Source organism: Heloderma suspectum, chromosome 4, assembly GCF_057233095.1.
Source record: "Heloderma suspectum isolate Gila_16-S chromosome 4, 16-S_ref, whole genome shotgun sequence".
Classification (NCBI taxonomy): Eukaryota; Metazoa; Chordata; class Lepidosauria; order Squamata; family Helodermatidae; genus Heloderma; species Heloderma suspectum.
Window position 1 is genome coordinate 4,081,725 of NC_139461.1, and position 14,189 is coordinate 4,095,913.

A 14,189-nucleotide genomic window follows, 5' to 3' on the forward strand; every position below is an offset into this window, starting at 1 on the left:
TGCAGGCGGCTCGCAATGGCACCCGCGAGAACAGCCCCCTCGCCCCCGGCTGGCCGCCCCCGCGACCTCCTCCCCCCGAGCCAGGGCGTCCGCGCCTCTGAAGGGGGCCAAGGCGGAAGAGCGTCGCCACCCTGAGCAGCCGCCGCGCCTGCGGTGCCTCAGCGTCTCTGGGGGGAGCGGGCGCGGGCTGTGCCTTCCCCAGCTGTGAGCAAGGCGGGCAGCTGCGTGGGGCGGCCGGGAGCCTGGCCCGCACGCACACCCCGCGGGGACAGGCCTGGCTGCGAGGTGGAGCCCCCGCCCCCCGGCGCTGGCAGGGCCGCCCATCGCACCCCCCCAACCCATACAGCCAGAGGCTCCCTTGCCTGCAGGGGGCGGGGCTTGGGAGGATGCTGCAGGCCAGCCCGGGAGGCCGATGGGAGCCCCCCGCCACCTGCCTCTGCCCAAGAGAAGCGGCCCAGGCTCCCTTGCCCCATCCCCTGCCCCATGGCAAAGGCAGGGCCCAGGAGGGCTACTGCCTCCCCCGGCCTGGTCCCTCCCCTGCTGCCACCGCAGCCTCCCTTGCGGTTAAGCAGCCCCCATCCTGGCCCAGCTCAGACAGGTCTGGGAGCCCAGGAAGAGCTAGTCTTGGCCCTGGCCCCAGCACCGCGCGGAGGCAGCCCACTGGGGAGTGGGAGGGGGAGAGCGGGAGCGCCACCTGAGTTTGCTTGGCGCCTGCCTGCCTGCCGGGACCCGTCTTCTTTCAGGACAGAAACAGGCATGATGTGGCAGATCTCCCGCAGTGCTCAGGCCTCCTATTGGGGTCTGGCACTGGGGTAGAGGATGTGTCACCCCTTTCCCAGCACCATTTCCCCCATCTAAATGCACCCCCACCAAAGCTGCTAACAGCCCTGGGGGAAATACAGGTATGTTTCTGAATGCTCTAGTGACCACTTGGAAACCTCCCCCCACGTCAGTGACTGCACCTCAGCATCACTCACAGCCCCCCTCCTGCCCTGCCCTGCCCTGCCCTGCCCTGCCCTGGAGAGCTGGGCCGGGCAGGGTGGCCCAGAAGGAAGAGCAGCCGGGCTGGATGAGCAAGGGGAGTGGCTTGTCGCGTGGGGCTGTTGACTCCTCCAGTACCATCCTTGCCAGAAGCAGCAGCTCAGCCTGACCCCGGCTGGGTGCTGCCCTGTGCGGTGCAAGACAGCGAAAGCCCCCCCACCAGCTGAATACGATGGGCCTGGCTTGGTACAGGGAGGAGGAGGAGGAGATGTGCATGTGTGGAGGAGAGAGCGAGCCTTCATATTAATCTGCCATAGACAGAGGTGGACCATAAAGCCTCTGGCAGGGAAGGGTCTTCCCATCACTACCTGAGCCCCTCTGCTCAGGTAGTGAGCTGCTGCCCAGGATGGAGCCAGGGCCTTCTGCTTGCAAACCAGGAGCTGTCTGTTGAGCTGCAGCCACCTCAGCTGAGATGCTTAGCCTGGGCCAGTCTGCTGCCCTCCATAGCCCTGTTACCTGAAAGACAGGTGTTGAGGAAATATCCAAGGCAGGTTAGGCTGATCAGTCAGAAATGTATTAAAGCACATCACAGCTGTAGGTGAGACAGACGAAACCGTGTCTCCCCGGATAAAAGAAAGACAATGCATTTATTCAGACTGAAAGTTGGAGAACAAAGAAAACACACTACACGTGCTCAGAAACCAATTAGTACTCAGCAACAGTCTTATCAGCACAGTGGCCTTCTTATCTTTAGGGATGAGTTACTTTGGTGGACAGGAATTCCTGCTTATGAGCAAGGTACAATCACCTTCTCATGGTCACACACACACACACACTCTCAATCCCATCAGGCACCTTGGCTGGTTGCTTGAACCAAACTGCTTACAAGGCCTAGCCAGGCCTACTTTCACACAGGGGTGTGTGGGTGGGGGCTGCCTGGTACTTGGCTCTCTGCAGGCCCATCACTGTGTCAATTCCCACCCCCACCCCCTACAAGCTCAGAGGTCCAGATGGATATAGTCAAGAGCTCTTAAGAGTGGAATTTCTGTCTCGGAACTAGAATTTGCAACGTATTATTCAAATTGGCCTCCTTACCAGAGCACTGGAGAGTAGCCAGTGTTACATCAATTTTTTAAAACACATGCCAGGAGGAGCCAGGAAATTACAGGCCAATTAGTCAAAGCCAAACATCATTTGCACATAGCTAATGGAAAGCATTATTAAAGCTATACTTACTGTTATGCATAGAGGTAGAAGAACAAGCTTTGCTGAAGAAGAAACAGCATGGCTTCTGCAAAGGAAAGTCCAGCCTCACCAGTCTTTCAGAGTTCTTTGAGAACATCATCAAGCATATGGATCAGGGTGACATTATAAACATGGACTTCTTTAAAGCTTTTGAAAACATCCCTCACCAAAGGCTCCTGAGTAAATTTAGCAATCATGGCATATCAGGGAAGTTCTCAGACTAGCTCACCCGAGCGGGGAAAAAACAGACTTTGTCAGGGGAAGAGGCCACAGCTTAGAACATAGGCTTTGTATGTAAAAATCCCAGGTTCAATCGCTAGATTTTTAAAAAAATTTCAAATAGCAAGGGGGGGGGGGACTCTTCCTGAGTTCTCTTGGAGAGCAGCCACCAGTCAGAGGAGACAGTACTGTGTTAGATGGATAAGGCAGCTTCCTATGAATTAGTAACTGTTGCTAATTCATTAGCTCATTACTAATTAGTTACAGGGAGCATGTGACTCCCTTGTTACAGCAGCTTCACTGGCTACCGGTCTGTTTCCAGGCAAAGTGCTGGTTATGACCTATAAAGCCCTGTACGGCTTGGGACCAGGCTACCTGCCAAGATCATACTGCCCCTATACAAATCTGTGGTGTGACCACACTTGGAATGCTGCGTACAGTTCTGGTCACCACACCTAAAAAAAGATACTGTGGAGCTGGAAAAAGTGCAGAAAAGGGCCACTAAAATGATGACGGGGCTGGAGCCTCTCTCCTATGAGGGAAGGTCACAACAGCTGGGATTGTTCAGCTTGGAAAACGGAAGCTAAGGGGAAACATGATAGAGGTGTACAGAATTATGCACGATGTGGAGAACGTGGATAGGGAGACATTTTTCTCCCCCTCTCAGAATACTGGAACCCAGTGGGGTCCTCCCCTGAAGCTGATTGGTGGGAGATTCAGGACAATTAGAAGGAAGGACTTCTTCTGAACCACCCAGAGAGCTTTGGCTATTGGGCGGTATAGAGATGAAATGAATGAATGAATAAATATTCACACAGCACATAGTCACACTATGGAATTCACTACCACAAGATGCAGTGATGGCCACCAATTCGGACGGCTTTAAAGGGGGTTAGAAAAATTCCTGGAGGAGAAGGCTATCAGTGGCTACTACTCCTGATTGGTCTGTGCTACCTCCACTACCAGAGGCAGTGAGCCTATGTACATGAGTTGCTGGGGAAGATGGGTGGGAGGGTGCTCTTGCACTCATGTCCTGCTTATGAGTTTCCTGTTGATAGCTGATCAGCCATTGTGTGAACAGAATGCTGGACTAGATGGCCCCTTGGTCTGATCCAGCAGGGCTCTTCCTATCTTCTTATGTACCTGAACGACCACCTTCTCCCATATGAGCCTGCCTGGGCCCTTAAGGTCTTCTGGAGACGCACTGCTTTTGAGAGGTGCATTTGGTAGCGATGTGAACGAGGCCATCTTGATGGCCACTCCCTGGCTGTGGAACTCCCTGCCAAGGGAAGCGAGGTTGGTGCCCCCTCTACTGTCCTCCCGTTGTTGTTCAGTCGTTCAGTCGTGTCCGACTCTTTGTGACCCCGTGGACCATAGCACGCCAGGCCTTCCTGTCCTGCGCTCTCTCCCGGAGCGTGCTCAAGTCCATATTCATTGCATCGCTGATGATATCTAGCCATCTCATCCTCTGCCGTCCCCTTCTCCTTTTGCCCTCAGTCTTTCCCAGCATCAGGGTCTTTTCCAGGGAGTTTTCTCTTCGCATTAGGTGGCCAAAATATTGGAGCTTCAGCTTCAGTATCTGTCGTTCCAATGAGCACTCAGGGTTGATTTCCTTTAGGATGGACTGATTTGACCTCCTTGCAGTCCAGGGGACTCGTAAGAGTCTTCTCCAGCACCACAGTTCGAAAGCATCAATTCTTCGGCGCTCAGCCTTCCTTACAGTCCAGCTCTCACAGCCATACATTACTACTGGGAAAACCATAGCTTTGATTACGCGGACCTTTGTCGGCAAGGTGATGTCTCAGCTTCCTACTATGCTGTCTAGGTTTGCCATAGCTTTCCGCCCAAGGAGCAAGCGTCTTTTAATTTCATGGCTACAGTCACCGTCTGCGGTGATCTTGGAGCCCAAGAAAGTAAAATCTGTCACTGCTTCCATTTCTTCCCCTTCCATATGCCAGGAAGTGATGGGGCCAGATGCCATGATCTTAGTTTTTGTAATGTTGAGTTTCAAACCAGCTTTTGCACTCTCCTCTTTCACCCTCAACAAGAGGCTCTTTAGATCCTCTTCGCTTTCTGCCATTAGGGTGGTATCGTCTGCGTATCAGAGGTTGTTGATAATTCCCCCAGCGATCTTAATTTCAACCTGTGATTCATCCAACCCGGCGTTTCTCATGATGTACTCTGCATATAAGTTAAATAAGCAGGGTGACAATATGCAGCCTTGTTGTACTCCTTTCCCAATTTGGAACCAATCGGTTATTCCATGTCTGGTTCTTACTGTTGCTTCTTGACCCTTGTACAGGTTTCTCAGGAGACAGGTAAGGTGGTCTGGTACTCCCATCACTTTAAGAATTTGCCACAGTTTGTTGTGATCCACACAATCAAAGGCTTTGGCGCAGTCAATGAAGCAGAAATAGACGATTTTCTGGAATTCTCTTGCTTTCTCCATCATCCAGCGAATGTTGGCGATTTGATCTCTAGTTCCTCTGCCTCTTCGAAACCCAGCTTGTACTTCCAGTAGTTCTCAGTTCACATACTGCTGAAGCCTAACTTGTAGGATTTTGAGCATCACCTTGCTGGCATGTGAAATGAGCGCAATTGTGCGGTAGTTTGAACACTCTTTGGCGTTGCCCTTCTTTGGAATTGGAATGTAAACTGACCTTTTCCAGTCTTGTGGCCATTGTTGAGTGTTCCAAATTTGTTGGCATATTGAGTGCAGCACTTTAACAGCATCATCTTTTAGGATTTTAAATAGCTCACCTGGAATACTGTCATCTCCGCTAGCTTTGTTGTTACTAATGCTTCCTAAGGCCCACTTGACTTCACTCTCGAGGATGTCCGGCTCAAGTTCAGTGACCGCACTATCATGGCTATCAGGGACATTAAGATCTTTCCTGTATAGTTCTTCTGTGTATTCTTGCCACCTCTTCTTAATCTCATCTGCTTCTGTTAGGTCCCTGCCTTCTTTGTCCTTTATCATGCCCGTCTTTGCACAAAACGTTCCCTTGAGATCTCTGATTTTCTTGAAGAGATCTCTAGTCTTTCCCATTCTGTTGTTTTCCTTGATTGCTTTGCATTGTTCATTTAAGAAGGCCTTCTTGTCTCTCCTTGCTATTCTCTGGAACTCTGCATTCAGTTGGGTATATCTTCCCCTTTCTCCCTTGCTTCTCGCTTCCCTTCTTTCCTCAGCTACTTGTAAAGCCTCATCAGACAGCCACTTGGCTTTCTTGCATTTCTTTTTCTTTGGGATGGATTGAGTTGCTACCTCCTGAACAATGTTATGGACCTCCGTCCATAGTTCCTCAGGCACTCTGTCTATCAGGTCTAATCCCTGAAATCTATTCCTCACCTCCACTGTATATTCATAAGGGATATGATTTAGGTCATACCTGAATGGTTTAGTGGTTTCCCCTACGTGTTTCAATTTAAGCCGAAATTTTGCAACAAGAAGCTCATGATCTGAGCCACAGTCAGCTCCAGGTCTTGTTTTGACTGACTGTATAGAGCTTCTCCATCTTTGGCCGCAAAGGACATAATCAATCTGATTTCGATATTGACCATCTGGTGATGTCCATGTGTAGAGTCGTCTCTTGTGATGTTGGAAAAGAGTGTTTGCTATGATCAGCATGTTCTCTTGGCAAAACTCTATTAGCCTTTGTCCTGCTTCATTCTGTACACCAAGGCCATGCTTGCCTGTTATCCCGGTGATTTCTTGACTTCCTGCTTTAGCATTTCAATCCCCTATGATGAAGAGGACGTCTTTTTTTGGTGTTAGTTCTAGAAGGTGTTGTAGGTCTTCATAGAACCGTTCAACCTCAGCTTCTTCGGCCTCAGTGGTTGGGGCATAGACTTGAATTACTGTGATGTTGAATGGTTTGCCTTGGATTCGTACTGACATCATTCTATCGTTTTTGAGATTGTACCCCAGTACTGCTTTTCCCACCCTTTTGTTCACTATGAGTGCTACTCCATTTCTTCTAAGGGATTCTTGCCCGCAGTAGTAGATATGATGGTCACCTGAATTAAATTCGCCCATGCCTGTCCATTTGAGTTCGCTGATTCCCAAGATGTAAGGATGGATGAAAGTCCCTTACCTGGTCCCGCAGCTTGCTTCGCGTTGGGGGGGAGGCGCTTCAGTTCTCCCCCCGAAGTTCTTGGCAGGGGGGGAGGCGCCCCGCCCTGCCAAAATTCAGGACGGGGGGGGAGGCGCCCCATCCCTCGCCGCCGAAATTCAGGCCGGGGGGGGAGCGCCCCGTCTCCCCAGCCGCGAAATAAAAAAAGTAAAGTTAAAAAAACCACACACATGTGATAGGCTACGTAATGATTTACATAGCCTATCACGGGTGACTTTGAAAAAAAAGGGGGGGAAAGCGCGTACGCAAATGGCGGCGCCCATGGGTGCTGCCATTTGCGTTCCTTGTTTGGGCAGGGGTAGTCTACGTAAAGAACGCAAATAGCGTTCCCTTATTTTCGCCGTAGTCTACGTAAATCTTTACATAGACTAGACATGCCAAACTAAGGAATGCAAATGGCGTCGCCCCATGGGTGCCGCCATTTGCGTACGCGCTTTTTTTTTTTCAAAGTTACCCGTGATAGACTACGTGACAATTTACATAGCCAATCACGGCTGACTTTGGAAATCTAGCCATGATAGGCTACATAAATCGTTACGTAGCCTATCACGGGGGTTTTTTTGTTTTTGTTTTTCACTTTTTCTTTCGCGGCCGGGGAGACGGGGCGCTTCTCCCCGGCCTGAATTTCGGCCAGGCGAGGCGGGGCGCCTCCCCCCCAGCCTGAATTTCGGCCGGGCGAGGCGGGGCACCTCCCCCCCCGCCATGAACTTCGGGGGGAGAACTGAAGCGCCTCCCCCCCACCGCGAAGCAAGCTGCAGGACCAGGTAAGTCCCTTTCATACATCACTAGTGACACGTTCCATGGGGTTTTCTTGGCAAGAATACTGGAGCGGGTTGCCATTTCCTTCTCCAGTGGACCACATTTTGTCAGAATTCTCCGCCATGACCTGTCCGTCTTGGGTAGCCCTGCACGGCATAGCTTATGGCTTCGCTGAGTTACGCAAGCCCCTTCGCCACAACAAGGCAGTGATCCATGAAGGGGTACTGTCATCCCACCAGAAGGCAAAGACCTTTTCATTCAAGCAGGCCTTTGGTGTAGAAGTGGGTCTGTTGGGTTGGATGCCATTTTTACTCTTGTTGTGCTTTAATGTATTTGTTTTATTATTGTTTTCATCAAGTTTTATTTGTGATTGTAAGCTGCCTTGAGTGCCATTTTTCCTGGTAGAAAGGCACGGTACAAATCCAATCAATCAATCCATCAATAACTGCTTATATAGCAGGAAGCAGAGGGTAGGAGTCAGTGGTTGTGCTTGAGTTATGAGTGGGGGGTCAGTCTCCCTACCTTTTGCCATGGGCCCCCTTAGCTACTGTTCTAGAAGGCCACAGGGGCGCCCTGATTTCTCCCCGCTCTGTTTGAGGGGGACCATGCCCCCCTGCCAGGCTGTGCCCATCATCACCATTGGATTCCCGCACTGAGCAGGGGGTTGGACTTGATGGCCTTGTAGGCCCCTCCCAACCCTACTATTCTAGGATTCTATGATTCTATGTCTCTGTGGGGCGGTGTGCCTAGCAGGGGTGGGCCGCCTGGTCTCCCCTGCTTTGCTGATCCAGGCCCTCTATCCAGATCCACCCATCAGGTCCTCAGGGGGATCTCTGCTGACTGCACTTGGTTTGGCCAGATACGCGCCCAGTCAGTTGGAGACACGCACCCTGCCCCCCAAGGGCCCGGGCTGTCTTCAGAGCCCACCTTTGCTGGCAGAGGGAGCTTCCCGCCTTCCCTCACTGCTTCAGTGGCACCTGTGGAAGGGTCCCAAGGACCCCTGCTCCCAGAAGAGCACATTCTTGAATCCCAGCAGGGAAAAAGCCAGCGAGGGTTTGGGGAGGCCAAGTGAAATGGCGCCACGCAACACAGACCAGAGCTGGACGCTGCCTCTCTGGGCTGCATGGAGCAGGGGCAGAGGAACATCAGCTGCAGAAGACTGCTCGGGCCTAGCAGGCCCCATGGCTGGCGAAGGTCTGGACGGGATCCATCAAAGCCTGAAGATTCCCCTGTGCAAGTGAGAGGGAGCGTGGCAGCGTGGCAGGAGGATGCGGCCCGGCAGTGTCATCTTGAGGACATGTGGAGATAGACTGGTGCAGAGAGGCCCCTGGTCCAGGGCAGGTGCATTGCGGCAGGGGGAAGCCGCGGCACGCCATCCCCGCCATCTGGCCCCACCCACCCCAGCACTCCCCTGGGAATACGCTGCTGAGGGAGCTCAGCATTGGGGGCGGGGGTGGGGGGCTGTATCCCTTTCTCTCCCCGAACAAACACGACCAGCACAAAGGCCAAGAAGGGTGTTGCTGCAGGTTTGGGTGTGTTAAGGAAATAGCCAAGGCAGGTTAGGTTGAACAGTCAGAAATTTATTAAAGCACATCACAACCATGGGAGAGAAAGGCAAAACTGTGTCAAAAAAAAGAAAACAGGATGCATTTATACATTTAGGGATGAGCTTACTTTGGTGGATAGGAATTTCTTGCTCATGAGCAAGTTACTCATGGTCTTCTCATGGTCACACACACACACACACACACACACACACACTCAGGCACCTCTCCTGAACCAAACTACTTACAAGGCCTAGTCAGGCCTACCTTCACAATCCCCCCTTTGAGCCTTTCAGGCTCACCATCTATGCTTGTATTATCAGTTGTTCAGTCTCTTTACCTCTTCTTTCCACATTTCTCTTTGCATCCCACTGCCCATCTGGTGCAGTTCAGCTTTACGGATAGTTTTATAGGCATTTGATACAACATTTAATCAAAGCAATGATCACGTGGAACAAAACAGTACAAACACCAATCATGCTTATTACATTGCACATCTCGCTAGGTGGCTGTTTCTGGAAGAAGTAGGTAATGGGGTTTAATCATTTTAGCCTGATTTAGTGGGATTTGGATCATCGGTGTGCCTCTATGGGCATGGACTGGCACATGGCTGCAGATGTAGCAGTCGGAAACATTTGAGTCTACTCGAATCTGGTTCACTACTTTCAGGGAAGTGTTCTTTGCTTTCAGGCAGCTGAAGATGTCGAGCAGGATGCAGGTGAGCCACATAGAGAGAACGTGTCTTTGGTGAAAGCTGAGACAACTCTTTTCACTAACAGGAGCTGGGCTGACTGCCCGGCTTATGCTCCCCTCGCCAGCAAGCGCTTGGCTCGCTACTGGTCCTTTAGAGGTGGCTATTTTGTAATCCAGAGGAGACCAAAGTGCCAACAGTCTAAGAAGATCTCACACAATAGCAGGAAAAAGGGCAACAAGCCAGTACCACAATGGCAACCAGAGATGTTCTTCTCTTTCGGGCCCAAAATGACTCAAAGGGCTGATGACCTCTGTGTTAGGGCACATCCAGCGTTTTCTGGTTCTGGGGCATGTTGTCTCCAGGGGGCAACACATTCTTGCAGTGGGATGCGGGGATCCAGGTAGGCTGTCTGTGCAGCTTCACGGCGGTGTGGGTGGTCAACAGCACCTGATGGGATCTTTTCCCCTGAGGCCCAAGGGAAGACTTCTTCGGATGGACTTTAATGTAGACTCAAGTACTTGAAAGGTTGTCCCAGAGAGGAAGGCCAGGATCTCTTCTCGATCATCCCAGAATGCAGGACACGGAATCATGGGCTCAATTTACAGGAAGCCAGATTCCGGCTGAACATCAGGAAAAACTTCCTGACTGTCGGAGCAATACAACAATGGAACCAATGACCTGGGGAGGTGGTGGGCTTCCTACACTGGAGGCATTCAAGATGAAGCTGGACAGCCATCTGTCAGGGATGCTCTGACCTGGATTCCTGCATTGAGCAGGGGGTTGGACTCGATGGCCTTGTAGGCCCCTTCCAACCCTACTATTCTATGAGTCTGTGATTAACCACGTTTACACAAAAGGTCTCTGCTCAATAGAAAGAAAAAGTTACAAACCTCTTGCCTGTCTTAGAAGTTTTGAGGAGGAGGGGAGGAGGAAGGGGAAGCCACTTGGAGGTGTGAAGGGTTTCCATTGGCTGGCCAGGCTGGTGGGGACACTTATTTTTCTAATGCTCAACTTGTATACAGAAAAGTGGCAGCAGTGCTAGAATATCTTTTTTTCAAAAACATCTTTAAACAATTCATGCAGTCTGCTGTAGTCTCACTTTTGTTTTGCTTACAATTGATAAGCCAAGCTGAAACAAGCTGAATATGAGCAAACCATGTGATGTGGCTGCAAAGAAGGCCAATGCTCTTTTGGGCTGCAGTAACAGAAGCATAGCTTCCAAATCCCGGGAAGTCCTAGTTCCCCTCTACTCAGCACTAGTTAGGCCTCATCTGGAGTACTGTGTCCAGTTCTGGGCACCACATTTTAAGAAGGCTGCAGTCAAGCTGGAGGGGGTTCAGAGGAGGGCAACAAAGATGATCAGGGGACTGGAAACAAAGCCCTATGAAGAGAGACTGAAAGAACTGGGCATGTTTGGCCTTGAGAAGAGAAGACTGAGGGGAGATAGGATAGTGCTCTTCGAGTACTTGAAAGGTTGTCCCAGAGAGGAAGACCAGGAACTCTTCTCCATCATCCCAGAGTGCAGGACATAGAATCAAGGGCTCAAGTGACAGGAAGCCAGATTTCAGCTGAACATCAGGAAAAACTTCCTGGTTGTTAGAGCAATACGACAATGGAACCAATCACCTGGGGAAGTGGCGGGCTCTCCCACACTGGAGGCCGTCAAGATGAGGCTGGACGGCCACCTGTCAGGGATGCTTTGACTTGGATTCCTGCACTGAGCAGGGGGTTGGACTTGATAGTCTTGTAGGCTGCTTCCAACCCTACTCTTCTATGATTCTATGAGCTGGCCTGGCAGGGCAGCTCTAGGGCCCCCATGAGGCTGGGCTTCCAGATTTTTCTCTCTCTCTTAGAGGTGGGGAGTCCCTCACCCAGTAACCCCCCAGAAGCTCAGCACAAGGGCTCTACCACTCAAGTGCTGCTGAGCCCAAAGTGTGAGGCTTCTGCAGAAGCCATGCTCAGGCGTCAGGAAGGCGGCGGTGGGGGGGGGGGCTGCTTCCTCTTTGATATGCTCTTCTTCCTTGGATGGGAGGTCAGGGTGGGGGGCTCCTGTATCTGACACCTGCTACAGTCTGTCATGGGTCTTGGTGTCCCAAGCAGCTTTCTGCTTCCCCTCTCCAGTAGTTAATGTCCCCCGAGGAGGACCACCCCGCCTCCAGCTAGGCCCCTGCCCGAGTGGGAACGTGGAGGAGGGCTGTAGAGACTTGGCGGAGGAGCATCTGCCACTGGGGGGGGCAGAAGAGGAGGGCGCAACCCTTCCTCCCCTGGGAGATGGGGGGGCACGTGCCAATTTAATTCATTTCATTTATTATATTTCTATACTGCCCCATATCCGAACCACTCTAGGTGGTTTTCAAAAATTAAAAACCATTAAAATACATTTACGAAGTACAAAAAAGCATATATGTAAAAACAGATGAACAGAGAGCACACACAGAGACAACATATGTGTACCTAAAAACAATTTTAAACGATCAGCCAAAGATGATCCAGGACCTAATTAAAAACTCATGCTGTCAAATGCCTGAGAGGAGTTTTATCCTGGCACTGAAAAGATGACAATGTTGGTGCTAGGCAAGCCTCTTCACGAAGATCATTCCAAAATTGGGGGGCCACCACTGAGAAGGCCTTCTCCCTTGTTGCCACCTCCAAACCTCCCCCCAGCCAACCTCCTTCTGTAAGAAGCTCTTCTGCCAGGCGGCAACAGCAAGGGGGCAGACCCAAAGGTGGGCAGACTCCACAGTCCTTTCAGACAGATCTCCTTGCTGGAGGGCTCAGGGGCTGACATGGGTGTTCCACCACCTGAGGATCCCGCGTGTGCACGTGCATGCAAGCCCAGAGCTCCAGGCTGTGACCTCACTGTCCTCGGGGAAAGAGCAGGGCGACGGCCTTGGGAGTCATGGCCAGGGTGATGCGAGCACCAGAGGTGCGGGCAGTAGGCTGAGGCAGCAGCTGGGCTGGTTTCAGGCCAGGTGCTCCATCCAAGCCTATCGCGGGGAGAGGGGGAAGCCGCTCCAGGGAAGGCGAAGGAGAGGGCCGGGCAGGGTCCCTGTGCCACCGCTCACCTTGCCCCCCTGATGCCCTTGGGAGGTCCAGCGGCCCTGTCTTGGGGGGCTGCTGCCACATCTGGGCCTGCCAGGCCGCTGAGCAGGGTGACTCCTTGGCTGGCCACCCGCTTCCCTCGCCTCCCGGGGGTGGCTGTGCCAGCGTCTGAGTCCTCTTTCCGGCAGTTTGAAATGCAAAGGTCGGCACGCTCAGGGCGACCCTTTTTAAAATCCGGGTTTGCAAGCAGGTTTTGGTTTTGATTTTTGCTCTCGTGCGTCAGGAACGTAGCAGCAGTCCTCGAGCAGGGGGCGGCGGCAGGGCGGGAGCACAGAGGAGCGCGGTGTGCGCTTGGCGACCGAAGTGACACGCGTGGCCGTCTCAAGGGGGCATGAGACCCCCGCCCGGGCCCCCCGCTGCAGCGCTTCTTGCCCACGGCGCCTCCGCCCTCCGCGTCGCCCTGGGCAGGATCTCCCCCTCGGGGCACCCGAGCCGCTCTCCCCGCCGCGGGCTGCTGAGCAGGAGTGCCAGCGACGAGCGAACGAGGCTCCCGAGGGTGGGGCGCGGGGCCGGGCCGGAGCTTCGAAACGGACGCGCACCGGCCTGCCTCAGACGCCAGCGCAGCGCAGGCTGGATCACGCCCAGCGGACGGAGGGGCGGCGGCTGCCCCAGCCTTTCCTTCCGCAGGCGGGGGCGCGGGGCGGCCTGAACAGGGCTCGCCTGGCCCCCCAAGCGGCCAGGAGGCGGCGGGGGCGTCAAGGGAGCCCCAGGCCGGGCGAGGCGAGGCCGGCGCCCCGGGGGATGTGGGAGCCGGAGCCAAAGAGCGGGGGCGGGGTCCTGAGCCCTCTTCCACGAGGGTTCCGGAAGGAAGGCGGCTGCCCCGGGGAAAGGGCGGTCTGGGCGCCGGGAAGCCCGGCCGGCGGTTGCCTCGACGGATGCCAGCCAGCCAGCGCGCACCCTCTGAGCGAGCGAGAGGCCTTTCCGCGGCCTCCTGCTTTCCCCTGCGTGTCCAACTCGATCCCGCCCTGCTGCACTTGCGCTAACGGGACGTCCTTCCCAGCCGCTGCCACCCAGCGGAGCCCCGGCCGGGCCCGAGTGCCACGGGAGACGCCCAGAGGGGCTTGCCTGGCCGGGCGCCCGCCAGCGGAGCGGAGCAGGGCCTGGCGCTGAGCTCCTCGGGCCCCGAGGAGGCGCCTGGGCGCGCGGCGAGCCGCCGCGGAGCGGAGCCCAGGCATCTCGGGCCTGCTGGGCGTTTGCCGTCACGGGGGCTGGCAGTGAAAGGCCAGGCAGGGCGGGGGCTGGCAGGGAGCAGGGTGGGGCGGGGCCCCTGGCCGGGGCGGGCCCCCTCCCGGTGCAGCCAGAAGGAAGCCACTGCCGGGCCAGGAAGCGGGGGGGGGGCGCACAGGGGCCGGGCCCCTCTCTGCAGCGGGAGGCAGCGGGCGTTGTTGGGCGTAGAGGGGAGCGGGGAACGCGCCCGTCCTCTTCCCCACGAGGCGCCACACGGCCGCCGCTCTGGCCTGATCCCGGTTCAGCCACGGGCCGGAGCGCGCAGCTCCTGGCGTGGGCGGCGCG